Source organism: Plodia interpunctella, chromosome 8, assembly GCF_027563975.2.
Source record: "Plodia interpunctella isolate USDA-ARS_2022_Savannah chromosome 8, ilPloInte3.2, whole genome shotgun sequence".
Lineage (NCBI taxonomy): Eukaryota > Metazoa > Arthropoda > Insecta > Lepidoptera > Pyralidae > Plodia > Plodia interpunctella.
Genome location: NC_071301.1, coordinates 6,522,382 through 6,547,244, shown reverse-complemented (window position 1 = coordinate 6,547,244; position 24,863 = coordinate 6,522,382). Strand labels below are relative to the sequence as shown.

Sequence of the window (24,863 nt, the reverse complement as noted above, 5' to 3'; positions counted from 1 at the left end):
AAATGTAATTGACTTAAGAGTATATGTTACTAAAATATTTGAATATTGTTTCAGATTCATTTTGATTTCATTTACTTGAATTTACTAACATGACTTTGCTGTTTGAGAACAAACGTTATCATTTAGATTTAATTTAGTCTAAAACAATCTACTATTCGTTAATATAATTAAAACAATTATCCACAACGTCTCAAATAAATATACAATTATTGCAAAAAATAAACTAGCCACCTTTTCTGTCAACGGTACACATGTACATGTACAGATTGAACAATACAATAGAGTGGGCGCAATACGGAATGCGTATTGGGCCAGTACGTACTGCTGGTGTAATTTAGAGTGCGCGACGCCGCGGTATCTAACTAGTCAATTGTCCAGTCTGTTGCAAGCCACGTCTTGTGACAGCAGACCATTTGTTGCGAAATCCAATGCTTTAGGATAATTTTATAGATAATTTCGTAGGGTGGCATATACTTAGTAGGTATTATTTATTTATAAATATACCTATCACTAGAAATTGTCTTTCAGTTTTTTCAAGTTGGCTGGTACATAAAGCTTTTAGTATTAAGTTCGAATAAGTCAATAAAGTTGATATTTTTTGTAGACTTGTCAACTTTCTTATTTAATTATAATTTGGTAATAGAATTTTAGGCATATTCTGCTCATATCTACAGGCACCAATCCGAGTTTGGCACAAGTGGGGAGTCATGCCCATTCTCCATAACCATACATAAAATTAGTAAGGCCTGTGCACCTCAGTGGGGACATTGAAATGACTTGAATTGAATGATGATAACTTGAAATACAAATTATTGAATTAGAAGAGAGAACTAAATTTTGCCCCGTTTACTCAATTCAGCTAAACCAAAATCTACAAATACGACGAAATACAAATCAAAGATAAAAATAAGACATAATTTCTAAAAAGGTCGTATAATAAGTATTCGTGACAAGAATCCCAAATTGTAATTATTAAAATTACATATTTCTAAGGCAGCGACATTTCCAAAATAACATTTTAGCAGAAATGCTAAGCAGCCACTCATTAAAGTCGAACTAAAATATAAAATTAGCATAATAAAGGAAACGGACAATTTTGGTAACAACGGCTGACATTAAAACTGTTTGCTTAAGTAGCCTCTGTGTAATTAAGTATTACTCTGTAAACATTGTGAGGACTAAAAACAATTAACCTCACGATAAAAATCTCCGGACTAACTGATTATTAAGTGTTACTGAGGAGAAACGCTGATGTGTCTCTAAAGCAAACATCAAATGTGTACATGTGCCTACAAATCGTGGGAAACATTTATATAAGCGTAGTTTGTCTATTCGTTGACCCTGCAACGGTAAAATGACTAAACCAATTGCGCAAACTGTTAGATTGGACATACAAAGAAATAGAAACTGGTTATTCGGTACTCGTAAAATGATAAATAATAGGAATTAATAAAGAATATAGGAAAAAAAAACAAAAAACACTTTCGCCCAACGTGGGGCTCGAACCCACGACCCTGAGATTAAGAGTCTCATGCTCTACCGACTGAGCTAGCCGGGCAGATAGCGGAAGTACGAAATACTGTATTCCGATTCACATGAAACGTTTCGTTCTATTTATAAATAGCTTTGTGGTATTAAATATACTAAAAAACAGGGAATTCATTATCTGTATGACTACTGATTCATGATCTGTATCTTTGATATTACAATATACTAAGTCGATTTAATGTTACTACTAATAGTTCGATTTGACTTTAGGTACCACAAAATCTTTATCTTTACATATTATAACACAAAATCCTCTGCGACGTCTGTGTATCTGTCTGTTCGCGATAAACTCTAAAACTACTGCACGGATTTTCATGTTTTCACCAATAAATAAAAATTAAAAATAAAAATCGATCGCACTCCACAATATATGACATTGACAGAAAGCGACAAAACATATTATGTTTTAACTTTTTTTTAATAATAGGGCTATTTTATGAATAATAACACACAGGCTACAATTTTATCACAATTATACATTTACAATTTCATCTTGCTTAATAATAAAAAAGAAACATTAAAAAGCCCCGTTTACACTTTTCGAATTTCAAACATAAGATCGGCACCGGATCCGGGGCGATGGGCGTTCAAACACTTCCGAAGCATGCAATTTGCTCTTTACTTCGCATCGCGTTATACGGCTCGTAATTTTAACGTTTCGCACACCCAGTGCGATACTATTCCGATACGACGAAATTGCCGTGGATTGAGCGCGGCACCGTGCTTTTTGTATTGGAAAATGGAATCTTTGCAGTTGTTTAGGGTTTTATCTATAAAATACACTATACAGTTTTCGTATTATATAAGAAAGAGTAATTTCTCATTATTTTCTTTCTTTTAGAATGTGTTTTGTGTGATTTTATTCAAGTCGCACAAGGACATGACTTTCAAAGACTCCTACCGCGTCTGGCAAGTAATAGCATACAAACGATAATTTCCTTCACGGGAAGCAAGTGGTGGTCTATAAAAACTTACTATTTATGAATCAGTTTTAAAATTTGTTATACATGTCGCACATATTTTTTAACTTGATTTTGAAAATAAAATGAGCTCGCATTATTTTTAAATGAATTGGTATACTTAGTATACAAACTCATGTGGCACGTATAGAATTCAAACCTGGGACCATTCGATCACAGGCGGGCGGTCATAACTATTGGACCACTACCGCTTAAATATTATAAATTTATCATTAAATTAAAGGGAATATTGATAGTAGTGAAGTCACATGCATACTTGCGGACTCCACTTGAGCTTGACATTAATTTCGTGACTTCTAAGCAGTTCTCCAGTCCTGTAGTATGCGTTTAAGTTGACAAGCAACAAGATAGTAAGTCGTTCATTAGATTCAACTTACAAATACACAGATTTATCACAGTAACCGGTACTGTGAAGCCAGAAATTCCCTGCAAGACCGCTGTCTTATAACATCGCTATGTTATGGAGTTCCGGAACATGCGTACATACTAAATAATGAATTATCCGGAACCCCGATAAAAAATACAATAATACGCAATGCAACAGTTTGCAGTCACAGGAAAAATAAGACTTATTGCAATCAAAAAATCTCTATATATGAAACCGGTACATTATACTTAATTGATATATCTAAATGCAAATTCAGTCACAGCCGGCTCTTAAATTCTTCTTGCACCATGCTTCTCTATTGTGCACCAGTCTAGATTGAAGTCTATCATATCTCCAAGAGATTTCATATTCGTTCCTGGCCTAAGTCGAGGACGGCCTTTGCCTCTCTTTCCTTCAGCACAGCTTTATGTGATATGACAATATCCGCATTTAGATCCGATATCAAGATCCGAATTTTAAAATCCATACGATATAACGCTGAAGTATATTTCCATGGAGGCGGTTATTCCGCAAAACGTGCGACCGCCCGCGGCCCACGCGCCATTACGCGCTATTCTCACTACATTTAGCCTACATTTTATTATGCTTTCTTTTTAAACGCTATGGTTTCGAGTCTGATGGTAGTAATACAAACATAAAATCACAGATTTACCCAAAGGGAACGAAATTTACAATTTCGTAAATTATTCTTTGCACTATAGAGCAAACGTATTATTTATCTGTGATAAAAAAATTAAGATATTAGTTTAACGAGTAAACTGTCTTATTTGTACCTCACAACACCACACGTACTATGCATGAGATCCGTTACTTACAGTATTATATAATCTACGATTCAAAGACTGAAGTGTCTTTGACATATTGGCCTTGGCTCAAAATTTATCATAATATAAACCAAAGTTCACATATATACTTTTTTAATTTATATTCAATTCTTATGAGGAATAATGGTTTAACACTACAAACAATAATTTCAATAAAACATAGTGAAATGAAGTACCTAGTAATGTCCGACCGTATTATTATATCCGTGTATGAACATGATTCCGCGACCCAGGCGTGCATGAGTCTGAGCAGATTTGAATGAATACACCAAAATAGCGAGAATAAAATTCCTGGACTATATTACCTATTTATTGTTATTTATCAGTCCAAAATCGTCTGGATCAATTTCAGGAAACGAGTTCTATATTCATGGACTAGAAAATAAACACACTGAAACATCGCTAGTTGTTTCAAATACACAATCCAAAAGCCAGCTGCTACAATGTCTATCAAAAACTTTACTGCCTCTCCTATTACCAAGCATACAGGATGTTATTTTATTCTCTTTATAGAGTGTACCATAAGATGTTTCGAAATAATGACGAAAGGATCACAGAGCTAGTTCATTAAGTAACGTATACAAATCAGTGTTAAAATTAAAATATACATCTTCGAATCGACTTGAGTAATTCGACTATTATACTATAGCAGTTTTGACCAGTAGCCACGACCAACGCATACCATGTGCTCTGCATCAGATCTCCCAGCGTATACGAGTCTGAACAGGATAAGTAGTCCAGAAGATTAGATATTGTCTTCCAGATTCCGGATCTTTACACATGAAATATTCTCTAATGTTCAGCTACCCGCGGAAACGTGGCATAAAGTTTACACTTAGTTTAATGATTGGAATTGAAGCAACCTGTATCTAGTGGCTACCATTTAAGAGGCCAAGAAATCAGAACTGAGGGTCGGGTCGGAGACAATTTATTGCGTATCGAACGCACTGACATTTATTCTAAGGCCTATTAGAATTCATTATATCCGTTCTTATTAGAATGACTTTATGATTCTAAAATTGCAAATTATAATTTATTTGCATGTATTTTAGTGGTATTTGTTGTCTACTAGAAGATTCATCATTATTTTAACTAATCTAAATTAAAAGGTCTATTTCCTTGATAGTTTCAAAATATAATTGATCCACAATATGTGAACCGACATTAAATTGTTTGCAAGTTGCAACACTTGCGCTTACATGTGCCGAAGCTTGACATCAAAACCGCACAGCCTCAATTCTGTTCTATCCCAAACCCGAGACAGTCCACTCCCAGTCGATTTATGGGACCGTAATGCGTACCCGTTACAGCTCGTCGGAATTCCCGGACCTTTAGTTACGGGAAATTATTGTGCAGATATCTTATTTGAATATCTTCGCTGTCGTACAATATAATCTTGTAAGAACTGCACACTGGAGCCTGTTCGAGGTCGAAACGGTACGTGCCTTGTTTCATCTCCATTTATTAACTAACTGGTCATATTTTCCCCAAGATTTCAATTTAGTCTCTATTGTTACTTAGTCAAGTTTTATGAGAAGAAAGACGGTCGCTATAAATTAACGACACGTTGAAGTCAAAACGTCTTTAAATCTCATGCTGTTACTGTCTCGTTAAGAAGAAGTAATATTACCGTGTACGATTAATGCTGATTTTAGAATTTAAAACAGTCATAAATCTTATCTTTGTCACTTCAATCTTCTAAGTTTCTAATAAACATTACAAAAATATCATTAGGTGAAAAATAGGTACTTAAAGTCTTTAATGTTGAAAATGTTATATAATACTAACCTTCGTGGTCTCAAGTACGCAATGCAGTTGCAAGAGCAATACAAATAAATATTATAAATTAAATCAAATCGCATGAAATAAATGCAATCTAGTAAATAAATTGGAATAAGTATCAAAAGTCCTTGACGATATAAACATTACGTTCTCGTAATAAACACTTACACTTAATAGAGTAGTTTAAGTTATTGGCCAATCCTTACCTGCAACAAGTAAAATATAATTTAGATCAATCTAAAATTGCATTAGTTTTCATTTCACACTTAAAATTATTTCATAGACTACTACACTTTATTTAAACATGCATGTGCTCATAGGAAAATCTTGTTAGAAATAAGTTGAAATATCAATTGTCAAAAACACGTCCAATAAGACAGTCGTCGGCGTTGAAAGAGAACTTGAAAGAGATAAACATATCCAAAGATCGGACGATCATTCATCAAGTTAACTTGAACAACAGTTAAATACGAGGCCGATGACTGGAACAATAGTTATCTGTGATAGCATCGATGATAGCGTGCAAGCAAAGGAACGCGCGCCGAGTTGTACTCTCAAGAGTTTGCAATCTCGAAATGGTAAGTTTGTGTTCCTATTTTTAAAATTCGAACTGGAATTTCTATTTTTAAATAAATCTGAAGTAAAAGCACAGGTGGCACTAGTAACAACAACTAACGGTGATCGAATGATGTGCAATACTTTCATGACTAATTAAACGCTAGATTAAAATTTTAAATGTCTGTTAAATTAAATTACTACTCAAAAACAATAATAAGATAAAAAGAAGGACTCTTGTCACTTCCACGAAGATTTTATCTTCGCATCGGGAGTCGCAACTCATTCCGGTATGCGGGACAAGATATGAAAACATGGAGTCTTATGAAAAAGATGTGTTGCAGACAGAGCATACCTACCATGGGTGCGCAAAAATGTTTTGGTGATTGAAAATGTCTGAGTGTATGTAATGGCATACGCCGCATTTTATTCTGCTGACAGAAGTATGGTAGTTTTTTTGCAGTGATATAATGTATTTGTCTTATGCGATCATTAAAAGTTATTTGTACAAATCTGTCGTGGAATAAATTGCATTTGCATATATCAAACGAAATCACTCAATGATAAAATTTAGAAGTGTTTACATTCAGAAGATATTAAATAACCAAGTTCTCTTTTTTCCATGTGCTGTTAGATCTCTTAATCGTATCAATATAATAAAAATATCGTACCTATCTATAGTAAAAACACATAACACAAAAATAAAGTTTTTTCTTGTCGATAAACAACCGTATAGTTTAAAAAGTCTAATAAAATCTACTCTAATCTGAATTCTAAATCAAACAGCAGCTGATCGAGAGATTCCATTCTTTCAATATTAATTAATCAAAGAGCTACCACATAAAACAACTACGCATCAACAGCAAATAGTAACCATTGGCCCGATGATATCAGCAAGCTACGTAGCCGATACGTATCGGTGATCGGATCAGGATAGTAGCCGTCGAAATGCGAAGAGCACGCGATCTTAATGTAGTAAGTACTTTTAGGAATGCTGCCTCCAATATGTCAACCGTCAGCTTCCAAGATAAGGGTGTGAGCGACGTGAGGATAGGACTACATTATCTACATGGACGCAATAGAGACTGAGATTTTTGAGCTGCATGCTTATGATAACTCCATGGACCATCCAAATTTAACCAACTGTATTCATTTATTAGAAGTAAATTAATAATTATACTCGCTAATTGTAGTAATATTAGGTATAGTTGTTAAAAATTCCTATGGTAATGAAAAATATATATATATATATCTTGGTAATGCTAGCAAAACCAATATGTATAAAGTGTACAACAGAACGTACAATATGTTGTTCAAAATTAAAAATCTCATCGATAACGGCAATAACAGTGTAATTACTAAAATAATTACATAATAAGATTTATCGATTCATAAAACAAAGAATATGGTGGAGTACGATTTCCGAAATTAACGACTTGTAATTTATTTGAGCAGTACAATAAATTTTGTAACTGGATATATAGAATGAAGTGTAATAAGGGCTACATGATCGTGAATATTAAAAGATTAAAAAGCAAAATGACAAATATAGCAACATGCGATAAGTGCGCGTAATGAGCTTATTTATATTCGTAATGGTCATTTTTAATGCAGATACGTGCAACTGCGACAAATATACTTAAGGCGGCAACAATTTTACGGATTAACTTATCCAACTCATACAAGGTGGGAAGAGTTAATAATAGTTACTTGGCACGAATGTTAGAGCAAAAAATATAATAAAAGGACACGCAAGATCGGACGATGCTCTAAGTAATGGCTCGATACCGCCGCAGCCATCGATGGCGAGCGTTATCTCAATAAAGAGCAACAGAGTGCGTTCATTAGCACTCTGACACGTCGCAATCATAAATTTCTGGCTCGGCGGAACCCTGCCGCGACCCGCACGCCTACCCTTCTCTAACCCCCTGAGCCCCTGGTACCTGGCCCGCATTCGACTTTTTGCCATTTCCATTGTTTTTGGTAGGAACCCCATAAACCGTAACGGCCTGATCTCTGATATGGAACGCAGGTGTCGCCCTTCACACATACCAACTTAATTACATACATTTTTAACAATGTATTCCAATTCGCACGAATGATAAGCGACAGCTGCGATGAATTAGCCCAAATTATGTTGATTTGTTTTCTCGATATCACATATTTTACGAGCGAGACCACCGTCGTTTGTCCCATTTTAATAGAACTATGACAGAGCGTCCAGATAAAGAGCATCAACGAGGAAACAAACAAAAAAACTGAAAGCGGAGATAAACAAACATCCATCCATCAATGTGTGGCACGCATATCCATCACGCGAAAATTTAACATAGGAAAATTAGAAGCGACGGAAACAACCACAGTAAATGTCGGCGATGATCGCAAAGTATATAAAATATCGTTGGTATCCCGAAACTTGCAAACATGGGAAGTCATTAAACCAACTGGCGTGGCACTTACAGAACTCCTATAGCCGTCTGGCCGAGCATAAAGATCAATATCTATGTGGCTCGCTGCCAAAATCTTTTTAATATCGTCTCAAAAGTAACTGAAGAGTGGTTACTGGCGATAACAACAAAACTATTACGGGAGCAGTTCGTTCGCGAATTGGTCAGAGAGCTATCTATAGATGGCGGCCGCTAGTTTAATCTTATTGTCAGGGACAATGGGGAATAATGGCCCGGGTAGACTTTCCTTCGAGCACTTTTGAGTTAGCTGATAAATTCCAGCTGAGTTTCGAGGGCACTCCTAGTCGCGTATAACTTTTAATGAGTGCAACTTTAGTATGGTTCAAAGAACGCTCAGCAGTAAGTAGTTGGTGTGAATTGAGCAATCGTATCATCATAAATTATGCCAAACTTAAGAACCACTATCAATATAAAATCTGTGGGCTTTTCATTAAAATATACTCATATTTAATGTGTAGTAGAACTTTGATTACATAGATAATGTTAATAAATATGTCATTTATTGAATAAAAAAAACACTATTGCTTAAACTAAATCAACTACAATAAGTTCATGTGTGTTAAGAAAAATAATTCAGTTATCAAATTATCATATATAGTTTGTTCATTTACTTTGAGCCTTATATGTTTTATTGCGACAAGGTAAAAATTTGTACTCACAAAGGTGATAATCAAGTGATACCATAAAAAAAGCATTGGCATGCTAAATCAAGTGCCTCAATATAGGCGCGTGAATGAAGGCGTCAAGTTTCACACCGCATCGCCCCCGGGACGGAGAGCAACCAACACCTATTATATTATCATAAACCAAACAAAGAATACAAAACAAACAGAGGCTTTAATGATTTGGTAGTTTTGAATGCAAACGAAGAGAGGAAACTGCAGTAAAATAGGTTTTATAGAGGGCCATTTTTCGGTGTAACGTGAGGACGCTGGCCACATGACTGAAGATAGACGACGAGGATGCAACATTCACATTTATATATAATTCAATTTCAATGCTTTTTATGAACAGACAACATAAATATTAACTACTTAAAATCAGATAAAGGAGTAAGTTTGGTCGATTGCGAAGTTGTGGCACAAGATGGAATCAATAATAGAGATTGAAGCCATTATACTAATTTTAAGACAGCTTAATCCACTAATAATAAAAAATAAATAGTACATTTTTTCCAGTTCCTAAACAAGGAAATATCTAGTAAAGTATCTAATAAACTAATGCACTATAAAAATGTGGGATTTATATTAATTAAAATAATATAGTGAGTTCTCATCGAGTTTCCTATAAGTAATGTTTAACATCTCTGTACTCGTATTCAATCATGTGGCAGGGTTAAAGCGCAGTGTGATTCGTCGCATATTACCATACAACACTGGTTGGCAGTTTTTGTTTGCGAGGTATTAATGACACGTTATGTAATGAGTTTGTGATTGCGTTTTGGTAATTTGACTAATTTGTAATGTTGATTGCCTGTGAGCCCTCACCTTAAATGCTAATTAGGAAAAAAAAGTTGGAATATTAATTAATATTCTCTTGGGATTTGAACAGCGATTTGGTAACGCTATCGCGCTGTGACTAATCACTGTACGCCATGTAAATGTTCGTATTGTGACATTTTTACCTATTTATAAATATGAAATATATTATGTTTTAGAAACATGCGAAATAACAATATGAAAAACCTTACATGCCAAATGAACATTGTGGAATTTCATTCTAAATTGAAAATAATAAAATAAGTAAAAGGAAAAATTCAAAGAAGAGGTAGATGGAATACGTAAAAAAAACTACAAATAGGAAGTGAAATGGCCAGAGCTCTAAATACAAGTGTAAAAAGTTAGGATAGGTTTCAGAACACACGCAGTCGAGAATAATATCTATACAGGCTAAGACTACAAGGCGACGTCAAAGCATGTGCGATTGCAAATATGTAAAAAAATCAGGCAAACATGACGACATAACGCCAAGCTAATATTTGTGTGGTCCTATCGCATCACACAGAGTTCTATCATAATACAAAGTTAGTACATAAGTATAACTCAAGTCTGCAATAATTTTTATTGCAACTGAAAAGTTTCAAATCCATAAATAATTATATGATAGAATATATTACAGAAATTAAGCTATCTCAAATTGGTTAATTATTTAAAATGTGTTTTTTTTATATTTCAAAATTCAAATTAAAATCAATATATTTTACCCTAAAATTGCAGAAACCTTGACTTTAGTTTTCAAAATAAAATACAGAAATAGGTGAGAAGTTAAGAGTAACAAATGCATAGGTAAAGTTCTGTACCCCATTTATTTTATGTTTCATTTAAAAACACTGCATTCTGCGAATTATTACCACGTGTTACTAACATGACGGCGGCGTGTGGCACTGCAAAAAAATTAAGCAAATTGATAAATGTTTACGGTTCTGGCCGAAATAAAAAGTGCAAGCTTTATGATTTTTATCAACGAGGCAAATATGTAATGAAAATGTGACCTAACAAAACATTTCCGATTGAATTTTGAATTTACAAAAAGGTAAAATAGAGTTAAAGGGGTTCATAACTGTATATGTAATAATAAATTCGGATGGCATAGAGCAAAGATAAAATTAACAAAATTACAGACATCCCTATTTCGAAGAACCGAATATCCCTTTTCAGATTACGTTATTATTTAAATTCTCCAACATAAAATAATAGACGTTTAAAATATATTCAAGGCACATTTATCGGGATAGCCATAGCATAGAAATAGGAGCATCATCGGTTGAAAGTGCTACTGTGTAGCTGACTCGGTCCTTGAGAAAAAGCATCACGTACCATATTGCTGGTGGTAAGACATCATTCTACGGACATTTGAATTAGTTACATCAGGTTGTACAGTCCGCATCAAAATTGGTTTTGAAATGTAAACAATAGAGAGAACTAAATAATTCATTATCGTGATTCATCAACATATATCCCATTGCCTAAACCACTTTCCTATACAACTTCCTCTGGCTATTGAATGATTTTATTTTAGCCATAGTCAGTCATTTTTGACGGATGTGTCAAATTTAAAAACCAGTAGTGCATTTTGGACTCGCACGCCGAAAGTTCAGTAGTTTATTTGTTATGAGTACAGTCAACAGCACATCAAGTTACCTATATGGCGGCGCGGTAATAGCGACGAGGAGGGTGCAGTGAATTTGGGTAGGTTTATGTGCTGTTGTCTGTACATATTTATTTCTATATAAGACCTTCTTACTATATTTTATAATTTAAAGTAAGTACTTTGTACTATATAAGTTTTGATTCTTTTATGAAATTTCATAATTATGTGATACAGATTGATCATATATTTTCACAGCCAAAAGAGACAGTGCAATGTCTACATAATTAAATTTCAACTTGATAGCTTTACGCTTTCTTGAGCAAAAAGATTTGAAGGACAGAAAGAGAGACAACGAATTGATCCTAAAATGGGTTGCGTTTTTACCATTTGAAATACTGAACCTTAACAAATAAATTAAATTTGTGTTACATAATTGGATAGTATGATGTTCATTCATCGATGTGTAGACTACTTTTGAGCCCAGTTGTACCTGCTAAGTGGAACGGAGCGTAATACAAATTGGAGTTATCAATTGGCTGTGTTATTACGTTAGTGTTAGGAAGTCAGTTTCTATTTTTACTTCGACGAAGCAATTTCTGAACTACTTTCAAATAACAAGCTTTTAACGTGTATTGTAAGCTTTCAAATGGACATTGAATAGGTATTCCTTAAGTGGAAAACGTACTTACAAAATGCTTCTAGTAACTATAGGAAATACATTTCTAGTAGACATACCTGTTATTCATAAAAAGATAAAGTATACTTTAAGCTAAAGTATGTTTTGTCACTATCGCACTTATTGCAAATTATGCATTGACAGAACAAGATAAAACGTACTTTACCTTAACATGTGCTTTGTCTTTTTTATGAATGATAATTTTCAAATATTTCTTTCTTCCATATAAATGGAAAAAATTCTTTCCTATGAAGAGAAGAATTTTTAAAAAATAACTGACGTTATAATACTCTTCAATCCAGGATATGTTCAAGATTTAATCGTCAAAATATAAAACACAATTCAATTCAACAATTCATATAAAGGTGTTATCAAAAAATCAAATAAATTGATGGCGAGAATTTATAAGTTAGTTAAGACATAATACGAAGAAACATGACTGTCGTTTTTTATTTTTCACAAGAATGGCGCGATGTATGTATTTATTCATAAGCTGAATTTATCGCCTTTTTTGAATGGGGCACGATAAAACTCTTAAAAAGTAAACAGGAAACTAACGGACAAAAAATGCGGACGTGGATAGAGATGTCCCATGGAAAAAAATGTGATAACATATTGGTGCATTTACTTACAAAAGTGATCGGACAAAGCGGCAAATATTTCACGGTGACTTTGATAGTAGCAACGAAATGTTATTAAACAAACAATTCGCCCATTCTGCAATATGTCTCCGGCCGGGGTTTGGTATAATTGATTCTTTCCGGGGGCGTAGCGGACGGCCGGTCCTATTGTCGACTCGACAAATATTCTTCAGAGAGGTCTCTTTTGGGAAATTCCTCCTCATTTCCGCCTCAAACGAAACCTCACAAGCCGGCAATGTGCGCGACAACTCTCTAAAGTGGGATGAAATGGGATGTTATGTTATGACAATATGTCGTGAGTATAATGTGCGGACACGAAAAATAAGTGCGCCATGAAAATGCGGTCGTATACTCACCTAAATTTTATTTATCTGTACGTTTTCATAAACAGGTCCTAAATATGTATTTCTATTTATTATGAACGAAATAAAATTATATGAAATGGCATTACAAAGAAAAATAAATATAAGTATGTCAGTTACTTTGCACACTTTATCCTGAAGATATCTAAGTCAGTCCCTATATTAACATTACATTAACAATATTAAATTAACAGTATACTTAGCAACTTTTGGCTAAAATGATACCACAGAAATATTTTAATAAGAGAATGAGCTACAAGTCGAAGAAATAAATAGAGTTGAAGATTTTGATAAACTGCATAAAATAAATTTACGAAATAAGACAAACATTTCTATTCGTCAGCTTAAGAAATTGCGTTTTTTTATATGAATTATACGTTTCTAAAATAAAACCTGTTTATACTTAAATATTCATATTAATTTTTCCACTGAGACAACAAAGTCAAAAGGACTCCAGCGTCCTGATTTCGCAGTTTCACAGGTTACGACAATGACTTCAATTTACATACTTTGTAGTACAAGAAGAAAATGTAAATTTCTATATAATATTCATACTTATATACCTTAACATAAAATGTTGGTTGATGCTGATTAAATATGGAACAACAATAATGATCGAGCATATAGCATATATATAGGATATCCTGAATTTAGAAATCAACACAATAATTAACGAGACGAATCTAATCTTCTATAAAACATTGAAACACAAAATATAACAAGTAGCAACCAAATGCTGTTGCAAATTACAGGTTAAGCATTACTAAAGACAAGCTAACTTGATAATGAGCGACCGTGACATCTCCGCGACTGCGGCTGACAAAACGAAAAAACCTCCACCCACGCCAAATATCCGACCAAAACGTTTACCAACTGTGTCATCAAAATCCTAAGCTCGTCGTGCGCTGCTTGCCCCACTAACATCAGCTTAAACGTTGCCATCCCAACTAATTTTGGGCCGTCATTATAAAATATTTAGCGATATACCTAATTTCGTAAATGATACTGGGTTATTTTATTAGAGCAGTAATAACTAGGCACCCGGACGCAATACGCCCCCAAGTTTCGGGTAATGACCGGTTCTGAGGGACCCACACGAGATTAATACATCCGAGGGATTCGAATAATAACAAAAGGACAAAAAATGGAAAATGCCGATAAATGTTCGGTTATACCTGTGTTGTTCTACGGAACGGTCCGTTGCGCAGAGCAATCGAAGCGAGCGATAACATCCTCCTCAAATATAATAAATCTAGCCGATAAAATTCTTTGCTTTTTCAAAGAGACCCGACTAATTGTTTATGGAAACCTGTTATTAGAGCAGTCTAGCCTACAGGCTCCGTACAAGTTAACGATATGTGGGAACAAATAGTTTTTTCGGTGAAACTGTATCAAGATCATGATGATCATAATCTAAAGCAAACATTAGGCGCACCTGCTTATTAGATTAATTACCATTCATGGACCAAATGTTTCTTCTCATTCAAATACACTTCGCCATTTGGGAAAATAACATAATATAAAAAATAGATTTAATAATAAACAAATGTATTTTTTTTACTGAAGTCAAAAGAAAATCATAAACAAAGGTTATACGTTTGATGTTCAGTAGGTTGTGAAGGCTGCACGTAAATAAATGAAACGAATTGTTATCTATCTACCTATACTTACCTCAAATACTGACCTACGTAAAACCGTAATAGGTGGATGTTACGCAAACGTTAGCCAAGGGCTGCAATAAAGAAACAATAAACGAGCGAACACCCAAAGCGAAAAGGGTTACGGCGGGATACTAAAAAAAAAATATTTAAAAAAGGCAACTAGACAATGGACAGCCCTCTGGCGAGCCGAAATAAATGAAAAATCCTAAATGGCACCCCAACCCAAATTATTCTTTGGCCCGAGTTCAAATAACCGAAATAATTCGGCATTACTTTCCTTATTTTTTTGAAATATTTTATACTACTGCAAGTCGTAATCCACGTCTTTGTTAGTTCAAAGACACCGATAGATGTGGTAGGTCCTACTGTATAGTATAGTTTAACTACTTGTTTAATATTGGACGAAATAACACTATTGAATGCGAATGTATTATTCAGAGTTATTTATTGAACAAAACAACAAAACAATAATTGAAATAACTTAGAAGCAAAGCCTAGCCCAATAATTTCGCAGTCGTAAGATTACATTTAATTATGGAAAAAACACCAGGTATCAAAAACAAAAACCATGCACAGAATAACAAAATATATAAGACACAAGACAGCATTAAAAGAACGGCCTTACTAACGGTTAACGGAAATACAAGAGGAATAGCGTATAGCGTGGTGCACTAGTTCAAAACCAACAATGCACTTGGCAACAAAAAGACAAGCGAACAGTTGCATGTGCCACAAAGCTGTTCCAAATTCGCAACCAGAATTTATAGCCTGAACTAATTGTAACGTCATTTTTACGGCTTTTGGGCAAAACTGCACGAAATAAAACAAAGCCATCTCTTTAGGGCTCGCCTTTTACGACTAATAACAATAAGCTGTTAAACAATTAAGACGGATGACACACTCCGGCCATTTGCGACAAAAAATGCTACACGTGACCGACGGAATATGACACTAATGCCTTCGCCATATTTGAGGACATCATCCCTGGGGCTATTTCATTGAAATGTTTGATATTATGGACTATGTAGTCGACAAATATTTAAGGCGAAAGTTTTGATATTATAATGTTCTTACAACATTACATTTTTGGCACATGATTTCATTGTTATCAATATTGTTTGAAAAAAAAATTATGTATGTACAAAAAACCGTTGAGGAGTTCCGTCGGGAGTAGATTTTGGGTGCAGCATTAAGTCATGCAATATACCATTTTACATAGCATATTTTTAATTACTGTTTCATGTCTTGAAGTATTTGAGCCTTTTTCTATCAAACTTAAATTGTATGTCGTTTTTCTCCGTAGGATAATAAAACCATAAGATTTAAACCTTAATAAATATTTTAGTATTGTTAATATCACGAACATACTTAATTTATTTTCCAGTATATTAGAGCATAATTTTTTAGACACATAAATCGGCGTCTAAATTGTTTTAGTTCAGGTCCACATTATTCTCACGCAACGAAAGACAAAGTAAGACAAGAAAAATAAACAATAAGTCGGCGGAGAGTGAAAGGACATAAGCTTTTATAGAGACAATAGAAAAATGATATTTTACTTAAACAAATCCTCGCTGATGACTGCGTAAACGAAACGACACATTTTTTGCTTGATAAATGTGACGTTATTGGTGCAATTTGTTTATGGTTTAATGACTCAATTTCTAGGGAACATAACGCATTTTTCAATAGCATCAAAACTTACCGCATTCAGACATTGATTTAGTATTTCACTTACACAGATATTTTCGTGATTCACATTTACTTGGAAATTCCGTACGTATGGGCCTATAGGAATGATATACACCTTCAAAACCGACACTGAGCTATAAGAAATAATGCTGAGCTATTTATCAACATCTACATCAAAATGACCGCTTATGGTCATTAAAATTGTGCTCTCTTCGATACTGGCATATTCAATTCACTTTGGACAAATTATTAATAATAATTATAATTATACGAAAATGATATAAAAGAACCAGAAAGCTTGTAGAGTAATATTTGTTTGAACTAAAGTAGCTGCATATCTACAGGCAATTATTCTAGAAAGTTTGCAATGATACGTATTCTTATTAATTATAAATATAAAACGTATTGTAATACGATTGTAGAAGATTAATCTAACGCTAGAAAACGTTGATAATGACATTCATTGGGTTCAAACAGTGGCACCTAGGGGACTAAAGGTTTCCATAGCTAGCGCAACTTATTTGGTATTCGTGTGTATCAGGCGCCAAAATGTTATGACTGGTCTCGACCGCAAACTATTTTAATGGCTCCATTAAAAAGTGATAGTAACAAATTGTTTTTGCGGCTATCCGTCAGTGCTTCACATCAATTTTCATAGAACATTCGGACAGGAAATGTCTTCATGCCTCTGCTTATCGTTTCGATCAAGTATAATTTTAAATGTATTGTAAAAAGTGCTAAAAGAGTTTACTAAAATTAAGTTTCTTTCAAATCAATAATCCTTTAAATTTCCAAAAAGGTTACATCAAAACAGACTAGATAGATATTTTCAAGCATAGATCAACAAAGGAACCGCGCAGTCCTAGACATTGATAATGTGAGCACAAAGCGTATATACGAGTATTTTAAATAGGAAAATACATTTACAAATAATTTTAACGTTTTGAAATTAGGTTAAACATGCAAATTATTAAATTTTACGAGCACACCGAAAAATCTATAAAGTCAGACCTCCGAGCTCATAAAATTACTCAAACTCACTTGAAGGCTATAATGAGCAAGTTCGATGACGTAATCCAAGAATACAGTTGACATTCATAGTGTGGGGTCCCGTCGAGCGATTAATAACAGTCACCAAAATATATTGACGTGAAACAGTCAATCGGCTATTAATTATAGCTGCAGCACTTGAGTGTGCCTCCCACGTTTAGGTGAGAAAAAAATACGCCACCTAGTGTTCGGGGATGGCTATGGTGGTGCGGCTTTTGCATGCAGCCCCAACAAAACAACGTCGGACTGTGCCATTGTCGGCATCGACTATTAGAACGAATTGCCGTACGTGTTCCTTTATTAGCTTTGAGTGTGCAGTCTCGTTTGTGTTAAGCTGTTTACATATACCACACATGACACTGTTTTTGGTACAGGTTTTGATATATTATTTCAGTCACGTGATTTAAACACTATAACGATAAATAGTATTTCACAAAAGACAGAAGACTGTCTATGTTATTGAAAATAGACGAGTAATTTAACCCAATATTGTAGTGGGCCTGGTAGAAGATGCAAATCCTAAAAGTATTGCTTGATGTTGTCAAGAAAGATATGCATGTCAATGATCTGACTACTAGTGGAATTGGAAAACAATAAATAGGAATATGGACAATGGAATAACGCTAGGGAAGCAACCGATAACATTTTTAGATGGTAGATAAAGATCAAGATTTAAATATAAACGATATAATGTGTACATACGATTATCAACAATACGCTTTGTCAAAAAAAGTAAATAATAAATGCAAAAGTTTCGTTTAAAATAAACGTGATTGCTCCTTAATGTCACACTACCATTTGTCAACAGAATGGTAAAATGCCATAATGTTCAACAAAAACTACCAACTGAACTCTTCAATAAATTTATAAACGCTGCAATTAAAAAAGTAAATTGTAAAACGATTAACTCTGCATTTACTCTTAAATGTAATTATTTTATTGTTTATTTAATACCAACATATAATTAGTTTTTTGTTGTTCAACACTTAATTTAAAATAATAACTTGAATGACTTTTTATTTGTAGAGTCAGCATTTCTATAAGAGATTAACAAATTACACCAATAAAAAATATAGCTTCTGCAGAAGTAATGCCGTTGCTATTGTTAAATTAGACTACTTGGAATAATTGTATTGTGCAGTTATAGGAAGCCAATATTTTTTTACATTACAAAAGTAAAATACAACATCGTCATAAGACAGTCCCTTCCGTTTGAACAAACAAATAAAGATATCAATAAACACAGTCTTTTTTATTTGTTTAGCAATTTGCCCAAAATATTACCATAGATAAAGCTATGAGTCAACGAAATAACTCAGGGGCAAGCGGCCATAAATCCTTAGATTTAGAGCAACAGTTTAGCAGTAAATTGCATGCATTGTTTGTTGGAATTTGAGAGAATGACAAAAACAACTTATCTGTGGAGACGATCTGCCGGACTATTTTGTTATCTTAGACGCACTTTACTCGATCTAACTAACAAGCTGAGATCAGATTCTAAATGAAACGGCCTGACCAGGCTTAGCTCGGATAACACTATCTATTGGTGAAAACCGCATGAAAATCCGTGCAATTTTTGAGTTTATCGCGAGCGGACAGACAGGCAGACGCGGCAAACAACTTTGACCTGCGCACAAAAACGCAAAGTTCACCATTTTATAAAACCGTCGGCGGTGGGCAGGCAACTGAGGCCTAGTATAATGTACTAATGCAAGTGTGCATGTGACATTATGTATATAAATCCTTAGCAGACATGATTCTAAATGTAATTTATCAATAGCTCCATTTGGACTACCATGCGATCATAGACACATGTAAATTAAGCATGCTTTCAATAATAAAACCAGTAAATTTGCAAGGTGCGATTTTTTAATATTTATCAGATTTCTACAATATATTTCTGCAAGAATCCAGTCTGGACGCTTTTTGTCGTATGCGTTATCTATACGATAAAGTCTCCCAGCTGCGATAGCAATATCTACGTCTCTATTGAGCAGATAAACCATCTGAGCTTGGTTTATTGTGTTGTTCGCTAGTTATCAACGACAATGTGTGTTGGATACTGTACTGTAAATTCATATTGCCGCGGCGTACGTTATTGTTTCTGATATATCTAATGCATATATTACACATTTGAATGCCAATTCTGTACCTTTTTTCACAGAATGCTTGGAATCATTTTGCTTTTAGGATAATAGATCTATTTGAAATTAAGTAAATTTCGGTTTGTTTGACCTATATGCAATTAATCTTGTCTGCTGAAGTAATAGATATTTAGTCTTATTTATGTATTGCTGGCTGCATACTATCAGAGAGATTTAGCAAAAAAAAAAATACAAAACGAAAACCAATGAGAAAAATTTAATATTAATTTTAAAAATAAGCAAACATATATCTGCCTAATTCGATTATCATGGCCGTATAAAAGATGACCTTTCCGATAATCTGATAACTAATATTTATATTAAATATTATATGTAAATGTAGAAACTACTAGTTTATGGGTAGTTGTGGAAACTTCCTGTGTAAGATCATTGTAAGATATTGCATTCGGTTCTGCGGTTATCCCCCGCCAATCAGCAAAGTAAGTGCAAATTGAACTGATGAGGTATGTAGTTGCATCCTTTGTTTGTGGAGAGCGAATTATTTCTTTTTTTACTCTGTATCTAGAAAATTGGTAGTATTTATTATTATGCTCGCGTGTAATTTATAACGAGGAATGGAGAAAAGGTTGGAAACTGATTGGAAGTTTTATTTTACCATTGGTTGGTTGGTAATTTTACTTAGGTAAATCCCCGGGGAAACCGCTAAATGCAATAAATCAAATAACATGAAACAAACAAATGACTAACTTTGTGATTGCCAGCTGAAAAGTTATAATTTTTCTACCAAATGGGGAGGATCTAACTCAGTGATTAATAAAAACAAAAAACATTATAATTATGCCGACATCTGCCTACAATTCGCTAATCATTGGAGCAACAAAAGTTTCGTCAAAGGCCGAACAGCCGTTCCGCAATATAAATTAGACTCGCATTAATGAATCGTGGGCGCGGTCCGGACTCAGGGGCGATCCTCCACAATAACACAAAGGGCTAAACACTGAAAAATAGTTGCCGAGTTTAACGGCAATTACGCCGAGCTATCAGACTCCAAAATGGTATAAAATGGAACCAGTCACGTCGCATTTGGTGCAGAGTACGTATAACAAACGAACAGAAGGTTATCTTGATGCAATAAGGCACGTACGGAACTGATTGCAGCCGGTAAAAAGGCAATCACTTGAAGAATTCGCAAGTGAGCGGTTATCCTCAGGGACTAGTGTGATGATGTGTAAGAGATACATACGAAACTTCGTCATTGTAATTAACTCTCTGCTATGCTAAGTCGTAAATAAAAATTCCTGATTATGAATTAAAAAATTCAAAATTGCAACATTTTAACCAGTTAAAATACAACCGCATATAAATTGACATTGCACCAAACAGTGACCGCAAAAGAACTAAATAGTTATAGGCATACCAGTAAGCCCATGATAGTTTACATTCTGATCAAAATGCGTTATGCCTGATGTACTAAACAAAACTTTGGATTCGATGCACCTGTATTATTAACGCATCACACGCCTTTGTTCCAACACAATAGACGCTAAATTGCAACTCGTATTTCTCATATCCGAGAACGGTCAATACAGGTAAACTTTTTTTCGGGATAGACATTAGACAAGAGTTACGATCCGTTCCTCGATCGAATGATGGGAACTATCTGGAGTGAAATCTTGTTTTTTTTATGTCTGTTAACTTGAAACGTTGTAAATAAGGAACTAGCTATTTTTAATTTATTAGCAATAAACCTTTACTTTTTACTATCCGGTCGAACTACTACAATTAATATACATTGGGCATAAAAATCGTATTAGAACGGTGTGAATGGTAATGGCCGGTTTATTATGGTAATAAAACCACAACAGGCGATGTCACACGTTGGACCCTCATTCGATATAGCTGGCACACGAGATGAAAATCTTTTGAGGTTAAAATTTTCACAAAAAAAAGATAAAAACTAATATAGAATTTAAAATAAGAGGACCAACATGTTATGATTTTAATTAACAACTCATTATAATGTATCGATACGACTTGATAAATGATCTAGTTATTCTAGATATAGCGCGTATTGCTCTGCTATGAAAGAATTACCGATGTTTGTTCATTTATTTGATGTAAGTTAGAAAAAATCAATCGTAAACCTAGAATAACAGATATTTGCGAAGTGATGTTTTTATACTTATCATATAACTGTTAAAACAAATACACCATTTTTATTGGTACAATATAGCTTAAAACGGAATTTATATTGAATTTATATAAGACGTTTGGTTACATAAAGACGTTAAAAATTGAAAATATGGAGGGTAATGGTAATTTATGTTACTTTGCAGTTATATCAACTTCCAATGCCTGGTATGAATACTTGGGAATCACTTATGTTTCAAAATAAGCACTAAAAATTACACGCTCAAATGTTACGATACTTCCAGATGGCAGAAAGTCGTTGGCGTTACTTTTTATAGACATACAAGCAGAAATGAAAACGGGTTATGATCCAATATCCAACCACCAAATGTTACACTTGCTATGCCGTTACAAGAAATATTGAATTAATTTATTCTATTTGTCTATGAAGGAGTATAAAAGCTCGCGTTTTCCGATGTACTTTACCAGATACAATTTTGAACAATAAACATATTATGAACAAACAAGAAGATTCGATTGCGTATTTTTTATATATTTGCATTTTTGTGAACACAATCGATGATCTGTAATTAAAATAAGATGAAGTCACGTTCGACAATGTAAAAGCCTGGTTCAGGCAGTGATGCTTTTATTAATATAGACATGACACGTTCGCAGTAAAGGGCGGCTTCTAAAGGTGAGTCTGTCGTAATATTGCTATTAAACTTTTGTGAAATCACGTCTAGACTTGATTCAGAATATGATGAACGGTTTCGTAGTTTAATTAGATGTCTTGTATTACGCTTCAGTTCTTATAATAACACAATTGATTAGATGCACGTAATTTTAAATAAAATAATGTTCAAAGCTTTCGATTTTGATGAAATAACTACGGCGATTCTATTAAATCGAACTCACGTTATCACTCTGAATTCTTCATCTTTTATATTGTTCTATGTTTAGTTTTTTTTAATATTAATCTATTCAATCATTTTGACTTTCTGCGTATCGACTAGTGACGAGTGTATCAGGGGTCGGTCATGTCGATATAGCTCCCATTTGCAAAGAGGCGGTGCCACAGCGCTAGTTCTGACTGCTATTCCCTTTAATCTAAAATTAATTAAGGTACAGAAGTAAGAATCGCCCTCGGCAGCTTTTCATTCATAAGCTGTCCTTACTGACAAATTATTTCACCAGTTCTTGCCTGGAATTTTCACCGTCATTTCTATCCAGCTTCTCAATGTCTAACTCAATGTAAGTAAATTCGTATTTAGGTTTATGACGAAGTCTGTACGCATTAATGAGTTTATTATCATTAGTAAAGACTACATTAGTAAAGAAGTCTTATCTTTTAGAAGATATACGATATCATAATAAGGGCCTTTTAATAATGCTTTACTTAAAAAAACAATGAGCTGTAAAATCTCTCTCATGTATGAAATTGATAGCTAAAGATGAAGGCAGTCCAATATTATTTTAACGTATTATTCTGTTTCACCTTTATTTTACGGTAACGGTGAATTGTGTATGATTGCGTCAGCATTATGCCATTAGCGTTCCTTCGGAATAGACTAATATGCCGGTGTTAAAATACAGTTCCTCGTAATCAGCCCGTCGTGATTCGGTTTCCAGGTTTATTTCAAGTGATTAACACATTAAATGTGCTTTTATTAGCAGTTTACCCTGATCTAGGTAAATGTATGATTTTGCATATTTCTATTGTAGTATTCTTTCAAGGTCACTTAGAAAGACTTTAGGTAGGTATTCTTAAGAAACATATTAATGTACTGTCTGGCAAGAAAATGAAGGAAACAGATTTTAAAACAACTACATCTTTTGCCATTGCAATACCAAAAAGAAAGTGAAGTTTGTTTGATAAACATCCAGTGTTGTCAGATAACAGGAGACATCGTCCTTATTTATTTAAATAAATTTCTCATTTATCGTCTGACAGACGTAACGACATTAGTGTTTATTTCAAAAATATTACTTCAACTATCCAATAGAACACTTGAAATCATGAAGAAGATTCCGGGTTGGTTTACACTTTAGTTAGAGGAACATATTAAATTGAGATAGCTGTATTAATAGTATGTACTGAACATGACCTGTCCTAACCCATGGTGCGGAAGGCACCACAAAAAGCAAAACGAATCTAATATAACATTGGCAGCGCTGTTCACAATACCGATTAGAAGATTGTGACATCTAAATCGGATAATTTGTGGATCACTTGAGTAACTGATGGTTCTGGCGCAGGATATACACTTTTCATTTTAATATTTATTTCTTTAATATACGGAGGAATCGAAAATCAGCCGGTAATTAAATAAAATTTTAGTACTGTAAAAATATACGAAAAACACGTATTATGTAAATTAGGTTAGGTAGAACTATTTTTCCGTTTAATTACTAAAAATTACATCATTTTATTTTCAGGTTCTCCGGTTATACAGTTGGCTTTCTGAGCAGCATACTGTATATCAAAAGCACTACATATCAAAAGCAGTAAAATGTCAATATCAAATAATTCTTAACTATTTATTAGTGGGATGTAGTTAAAAGTAGTCTACTTTTACAGTTACATAGCTGTGCCCTGACCTAACTTAACCCACGATCATGCGGGCTCAACACAAAAAGCGGAACGAAACGACCATTGAGATCCAGACTCGCTACAGCGTCAAACTTTTTGTAGTTACGTAATTCTTTAAAAACGATCGTAGTCTCAATTATTGATACAGTTATTTTGATACTCATCATCTGGAATACAAATAGTGAAATGTAGCAAAAACTAAAACCAAAACCAATTGAAAATCAGACATCTATTTTAAACAATACCATGCTGTTTCTAAAGTAATTACTGAGTTTAAACATCAGTGGCCTACCTTCTCGTAGTCACAAAAATACTACA

At 33.9% G+C, this 24,863-nt stretch overlaps 1 protein-coding gene and 1 non-coding gene across 2 annotated transcripts in view; both read right to left on the bottom strand.

Moving 5' to 3' along the window:
- The window catches only part of Su(var)3-3 (Suppressor of variegation 3-3), a 305,347-nt gene that overhangs the window by 101,561 nt on the left and 178,923 nt on the right, over positions 1 to 24,863 (bottom strand). The gene's annotated exons all lie outside the window — the stretch shown is intronic.
- Positions 1,486 to 1,558, bottom strand: TRNAK-CUU (transfer RNA lysine (anticodon CUU)). Its single transcript has one exon. It is a non-coding gene; the product is annotated as a tRNA-Lys (tRNA).